Below are 7,876 nucleotides of genomic sequence, written 5' to 3'. Positions count from 1 at the left end.
AATGCGAAAAAAAATTAGTTCAGCTGACTGAATCTTAATAAAAAATTTCCACATTTTCGTCTCGCTTAATCTTTGATGCTTGTCCGATAGAAAATTATTTGTATACAACACAAAAGTGTCACAGATCGCATTTGAGCAAACACAGAATGAAAAATATTGAAACGAATTTTTGAGCGCTTTTGTATTCATTCAATTTGAATTTTGTTTTGAATACACAAACTATAATATTGCTCAAATAGATGAATGCTATTGTAACATGTCACTTGAATGATGTGTAAACTCTGTACTTATATTCGTGTGACAGACTCATTATTTTGCTGGGAAAAAGTTTTTATTTTCTTTTATCTGTTTTTAGTCAATGGAAAGAGTTATTCATAAAGAAACATCAACATTTTCAAATAGAACCATCATCGGACTTAACAGAAAGCTTAGAGATGTTTTTTGAATGTTACCGAGACGACACCGGCGCTGCTTTCTGCATTGTTTCACATGTGTGTGACCGAAATGTAATTTCATTGTTAGTCTTTGTTCTTAAAAGCGTTTGAACTTGTACAGCGGCATAAATGAAGAATTGACTTTCAAATGAATTGAGTGGTGCACAACATAACACGATAATATCATGAAGATGAATGAAATTTTAATGTTTTTGTTTTGAATGAATGTGCTGATGGGTTTTGTGAGACGAGACTGATAGTTGGATTTTTATTTTGACTTTCTAACTTATTATGTATTTAGCCACGATGTTGTGCTTTACTCTAGCTACGTTTTACAGTTATACTACAGTTGCAGAGACTATTTATAAGAAAACCTTTTTTCATTTTTTCCTAAATTTTCGAACATATTCCACAATTTTCGTACATTTTTCCAAATTTTCCCAAATATACTTTTTGAAAAAGTTTTAACTTTAAAAAGGTTAATCAAAGAAAATTAATTAATGTTTTGCTAAAAATAGTCTCTGTTTTATTGCAATTGAAAATCAGTTGAAGTAAATTCTTGACTGAACTGTACTGACGTTTCCTGTAGTAAAATATTTTTCTTCGGGTTAAATGAGTACCTACGAAGTCAGAAAACCATCATTCATCAGCAAATTCCCACTGAAAATTGACGAAAGCTAAATTAACGCGTCGTTGAATCACCGTAATGTGAAATCTCTTATCATATTGCGCTGCAATTTATTAGATCAAAATACAACCAGGTATATCGGATCTATTACTTCATTTGATTTAACAATGTTAAAACTTGCTATAAGCCCACATTAATTAGTCATATTTTTTCGTTTATTTCTGTCACCATTACCGAAATAGCCGTAAACTGTCCGCTGAGTCTGGCTCTATGTTTCGTCTTGCATTTTGGACGAGTGTGTTTAAGAATTGGGACAAAGTTCTTAAATTGGAGGAGGCCAATACCGTATTGGCAATACGAGTTTTACTTTACATAAATATCATTGAATAGTTAAATGCAGAAGTGGCATGTGTCACATTAGAGAATTACATGAGAAATGAAATTTCATTTAGCTCCGTTTCAAAGAGGTTGATGATGTCAATAGAAGTTTTTTGATAAATTAATAACATCGCCAGCGTAACGTAGCTAAACGAGTGAATATTCATGTTCCTTATAATTCACTAATGTGACGTGTCCCGTTTCTGCATTTCACTACAGAATAGATAAATACAGAAAAGTGACATGTCACATTGGTGAATTATAAGAATAATGAAATTTCATTCGGTTAGCTCTGTTTCTCATAAACTTGCGATGCCTTTCGTTTTAATTTACCAAAAAACGTCTATTGAAATCGTCCGGCTATTTGAACGAGAGCTAATTCACTGAAATCTCATTTTTTCATATAATTCGCTAATGTATCCTGTCCCTTTTCTGCATTTAACTATTAATTAATTTATCGACTCTGTGACATTTTTAGACTCGAATAGAAGGCTGACGCGAAGGAAAAGTTTTCAAAAAGTGTTCATAGAAATGTAGTTCAACCCTTATGAGTCTTTTAATAAAAATTGATTGGTACATTTGTTGAAGTATCTGGATCAATGTAAGTACAATGAAAATTCAATTTACTTTGATTCGCTTTTTTGCTTGAATCTTTAAATTGGTTGCCTGCGTTGAGACGACCTTAATACTCAAAAATGTTTTTTGTGATCACGATCGACTATTTCGTAATTCCTTTATCGGCATTTTGTTGTTGAATTCAGAAAAAGAATATTTTGACTATTTTGAATAAAATATTTATGTCTTTTGTCTATCACGATCCATAATTCAATTCCTCAACAAATAAATTTAATATCAAAGACTTTTGAATGTGAAATAATTGAAATCTTTTTTTCATTTCGGATTTTTTTTTTTTGATTTGTTGAGCGGTAACAAATAAAAACATTTTCAGCAATCGTCTTATTTATACACCAAAATAAAAACCAACTAAACGGACGAACAAATAACTTTTATGAAATCCCCGTGACATGCGTGGATAATTTCCATGGACAAAAAAAATTGTTTATATTCCATATCTGGCTGGGTATTATAAATACGATATTGAGATGTCAAAAGGGAGACGAAGATAAAGCGAGAACCTATATAAAAGAAGGAAGGTAGAATGTTTTCACTCGTTAAGCGTCGTATTTATAGATGGTAAAGATGAAAATATTTTCATTTTGATATGCGTAATATAAGTTGAAATTTTTTATAGGTTTTTAATCTTTTCAAATTAATTTCTGACTGGAAATATGTCTTAGTTCAAGCGTTGATAACAGAAAGTCTCACGAGAAAAATACGCTTTTAGTTAGTTTCTCGAGATAATTCAAGGGTGACTGTCGATATCATCGAACTATAAGTTTAAATTTTCTTTTATTTTTCAATTTTGACGACTAATATGTACTTTAGTTTGGATTTTACCTTAACTCTACATTCGAAAGCCAATTCTTTCTTTAAAATTTCTATAAAGATTCAGTCTTTGAAGTGAAGTTGTTTTCGAAAAACATTATTTCTGTGTCTCTATTGCTCTATTTTTGGGAAAACGTTTTCTCTTATTTTTCAAAAACATTGAGGGAAAACGTTGGAAAATTTGGGTAAATATTTTCCCAAAAATAGTCGCTGCTGTTATGTCATAACATTTTGGTGAATTTCAATCAAACTCTACTCTTCATTCCATGTTACTCGCAATTTATCAGCGAAATGATTATAGAAAGTAAAGATGTCCATGATCTCTCTAAAGAATGATTTTGTGAATCGTTGTGAATCACGTCAGTATCATTTAGAATGGAATGCAATATAGCAATGCGCCTAGCATAGTACCACAATATTTGGTGTGTCAAAATAATATTCTATTTAATAACATGGATACCAATGATACCGTTAATGTTGTTATAGTATTGAATAGAGCATTATTTTGACTAACCAAATATTGTATTACTACGCTAAGTGCTCTGATTGTAGCTGACATTTGCTTTAAAACACCAATTTAAAGTTTCCCCTAGGAATCGTTGTCCAAGCCGTCAGAATCTGTTACGGCTTGTGTGTTAAGATTTATTTGCAGATAGTTTGATAAGAAATCTTCTACTTCATTAATTTCAACAAACATTTTGCCATAAAATAAAAATGGGCTCACAGCTTTTTTTGTAGCCGAAAGTATATAGATCCTTCAAAATGCGGTAAATTGAACCTTTTATGCCAAATTTTTTTTTGGAAATATATGAAGCGCTCTATAAGAAACTTTAGTGCTTGTGTACTTGTTGGAGGTGTGGAGCAAACTTTGGAAATTTAGGAATAAAAGGACGAATGGAATTTTTTTCGTCATGAGTTATAAAAGATATTCAATAAGGCTTTGTACTGGAATGAATGACTAATATTATAACATAACATAAGCCTGAATCAAATCCTTATTTAATCGTTCATCCAACACCAAACGACTCATTACAACAAAACCTAAGTGCAATAAAACTTCACACACAATATGATAAAAAAAAACGACAGAGAAAAATGCAAAAGCAACGCGAAGAAGAAGTAAAAAAAAATGTCGGCAACACGAATTAAAATTAAGCTTCCAATTTAAAGCAGCCGTTAGTCTTTTTGATTTATATCGCAAATATTATTATATCAACTCGTAAATTTGTTGTTTGGTCGTGTTATATATGTTAGTGGATGGTTATAAACTGGTTGGCAATAAAATATATAGCCGCTGATTGCATTTCAATGTTCAAACAAGAAGTCCAATCGGAAATCGTAGTGGGAAAATAAAAATATTTAATAAAGAGATTGCAATTTATTCATTGTTGCAGTTCGGTTAAAACATGCTACTTTGTAAAATGAGATTGATTTATTGCGTATCATTAGATGGAAACGTCTTGTAGGCATATATAAGTACGTGTATATGGGTATGATAACTATTTGCCCAGTGACTATTTGCACCCTGGTGTAAATAGCCTCATATACACTTGGGTGCAAATAGTCACATACAACCTTGCAACAGTTCATTTCTCCTTGCACAAACTAGTGTTATGATTGGGTGTTTCGGCAAAAGAAACTGGAATCTTCCTTGGTAGAAACTGGCGAACAATTGGGTATTTCGTCAGAAGAAACTTGAGTCGTTCATGTACAAACTGACAAAACAATTGGGTGTTTCCGCAAAGCGCAACTTAAATTTTCCTTGAGCAAACTGGCTTCTAAATGGATGCTTCGTCAGAAGCAACCTGAATCTTTCAAGAGGCTGTATCGACAGAAACAGCTTGAATATTCCTTGTACAAAGTGATCTAGCAATTGAGTGTTTTGCCAGAACACAAGGTAGCCTAACGATTGGGTGCAAATAGCGTATTTTAGACTACTTGCACCCGCGTGCAAATAGTGTATATAAGACCATTTGGACCCGGGTGTACGAACTATTTGTTGCGTGTATCCGTTAATTGAAGCTATACATTCAGTGGTATTTTCTGTATGGATTATGGTTCGCTTGTCAATAAATTACTTCTGCCCTTACGACTTTATGTTGGCTATGATGCATTCCTGCATCATACATATCCGCATCAGATAAGAATACACTCACGGTGCATCATTCCAACACAGCTCGTTATTGAATATATTGTTACCCAATCCCAATGTAACCAATTTATTGACAACTGATGAACATGTTATGTACAACAGTCTAACAAAACAAAAATAAATAAAAATGCATCTGCCCTATGCACCTCGGCACACGGAATACATTATGTATCTAAATGTAACATCGCTTCGTATACCGTATCACATCGTCCCTGCAAAAATTCTTTTCTCTTTTTTTTGTATGCCATCTATACAAAATAACCACGTTCACAATCACCTTATATTCCGATTTTAACTGCATCACAGAACATCAACCATTATGCTGCTGTGCTACCATTGCACAATGTTTTCCATTCAATTCAATCTCTTGATACAAAAAAAAAACCGTCTGACAAAAGGAAGGAGGAAGACGTAAGGTAACATTTTACTTTAACAAAGCCAATAAAATAAATGTGCGGATTGTCTTTTTGTATATTGTGTGTATATTAAACATGGTGAATTCAAGTTGAGGTATACACAGACAGTGAGGACTAGCGGATACCCAGTCTGCGCGTTTTTCTTTTTCTGGATTTTCTTATGTTTTTGTACATCGAAATTGAGTTTAAACTCGGTGTATAAGATATGAATGTATATCTCGCATGTATATACATGACGTTGTTGTGGGCAAACATTTTGGTTTCATGAGTTTTTTTTTTTACTTCTTCGTCTTGTTACATAATTTGTTATGCGCAAATGTTGAATCAACATTGAAATATATAAAGGTGTTGTACGATTGGGCGGAGTTTCTATGTTAATGCTTCAATCCAGTGGATTGCAATTGGATGGATTTGTTTTATCATTTCGTTATTTATGTAACGATTTGTAGTATGCATCAAGTGGTAAACACAACATTTTTAGTGACATATTCCATCACTTAGTATTTGATAAGGAGGGAATGTACGTACAGATTCAAAGATAAGAGCTCAATTGAATGTCTTGATGAAGAGTCAGTCAAAACGGAGTGATTAAATTTACTTCATTACTAAAAAGCTTAATTCGAGCTCTGATCAACCAATTTTACATTAAAAGCATTGTTTCAAGTATCTGTATCTGAAACTTACGATACAGGTAGAAATTCGACTTGTTTTCTGATTTTAGAGTTGTTGTGGTCTGTAAACTCTCACATCAGAAAACATGTCTAGTTTCACTGTAGCAATGTATAAGACATTTTCTGTCTAAGCAAATAGTCAATACAAAGAGCTGGTGCAAATGCTATCATTAAGACTTTGTTATAACAATAATTGAAAACGTCACGTTACGACTATTACGGACGGCTGTATAATCTGTTATACGCAACGACGACAAAAAATGAAGTCTCTGTTTTACCTAAAGTCTTCAATTATAGCATTATAATGTATGTAAAAACAAATGAAGTAAAAGATTTTGCTTAAAAACAGATTCGCTTTTTTTTGTACATTGTGATAAAATGTAGCTAATGTCAATGTTCGTATAAAAAGGATTTTTTTCGATTTTGACTTATTTATTCTGAGATAAAAAACACTTATCGTAACAATATTAAATCTGAACGCCAATAATCTGCTATCGACAACAAAGACCAAAATAAACAATGAACTTAGGCTAGATCAACGCACTTCAAGCAAAAGTGCTATTAAAGACAGCTGTCAAATAGAGTACTATTTTCTATGAAACAATTGCCGGGAATTTTTTTACAGTTCTAAAATTTCTTCGATACACTGTCCAGTTTCAGTACCCTATTTAGAGTACCACTCATGCTTGAAGTGCGTTGGCAGCTATCTTTTATATTGAAATGTATATTATAACAAAAGAAGTACAAGATTAGGTATCTAGTAGTACGCTTGTCGTATTTATGAAATGTCTTTTTTTCACAAAAGGAGGAAGTACCACTAAACCTGTTGCCGCGGCTTTTAAACTGTTTTACTCGATGCACACCCTGTCAATGTTAGAAGCGTATTCAGCGCATCCGAGACTTTCGTTGTCGTTAATGATAACACATGATTGGATGTTTCTAAGAGACCAAACGGATTTATTTTTTAGTTGGTATTGCTCGAAAATAAAATTGAAAATAACTGAAGATAGTGTTTCGGAAGTAAATTATTTTTCTCAGTGACTCAGTTTGGCCTCCAGTGACAATCTACACAAACATCTAGTACCTAAAAGAACATTTACCACTCTTAGGCAAAATAGTTGTTTGCCTACCTACAAACGTAGGTATGAACGTATTTTATCTCACTAGAGGTCGTGTGCAAATACATAAACGTTTTTCGCAATTCGAATTCAAGATGGAAATGAACTATTTCGATGCAAAGAGTTGCCAGAGTTGACTTACACTGACATGAATGTATGAATAAAGTTACTGAATGCAATAAACGAGCCTCATCAATACCCTCTCCAGCCACATGACTACATTCATTAGGGTGGTAAAAATGTAACGTAGCATTTGCAATTTACATATACAATTAGAATTACATATACAACAATGCTAATTCCAAAAACAAAAAATACGGTGGTATTTAGACAGCGTCAAAACAAAGTTTGTTTGCTAAAGAGGGTATTGGCCTCACATAACATTAGAAACACGAAAGAAATAGTTCATTTCCGTCATTGAACTGATATTATATGAATAACTACTATTCAACTCAGCATCTTAATTAAATGTTCGAATTCGAAAACTGCGAATTGTGCATCCTCTGTTGCATAAAACGTGGTATAAATCTCGGAGCCCAGAAAAAGAAAACTCCGGGTATGTGTAAAATTCATCGGAACGGTATGATATATATCATTGACGTATATTATACATGGTCAATGTTTCCTACACTT

The sequence above is a fragment of the Bradysia coprophila genome, unplaced genomic scaffold, assembly GCF_014529535.1.
Source record: "Bradysia coprophila strain Holo2 unplaced genomic scaffold, BU_Bcop_v1 contig_297, whole genome shotgun sequence".
NCBI lineage: Eukaryota > Metazoa > Arthropoda > Insecta > Diptera > Sciaridae > Bradysia > Bradysia coprophila.
This window is presented reverse-complemented; position numbering follows the sequence as displayed.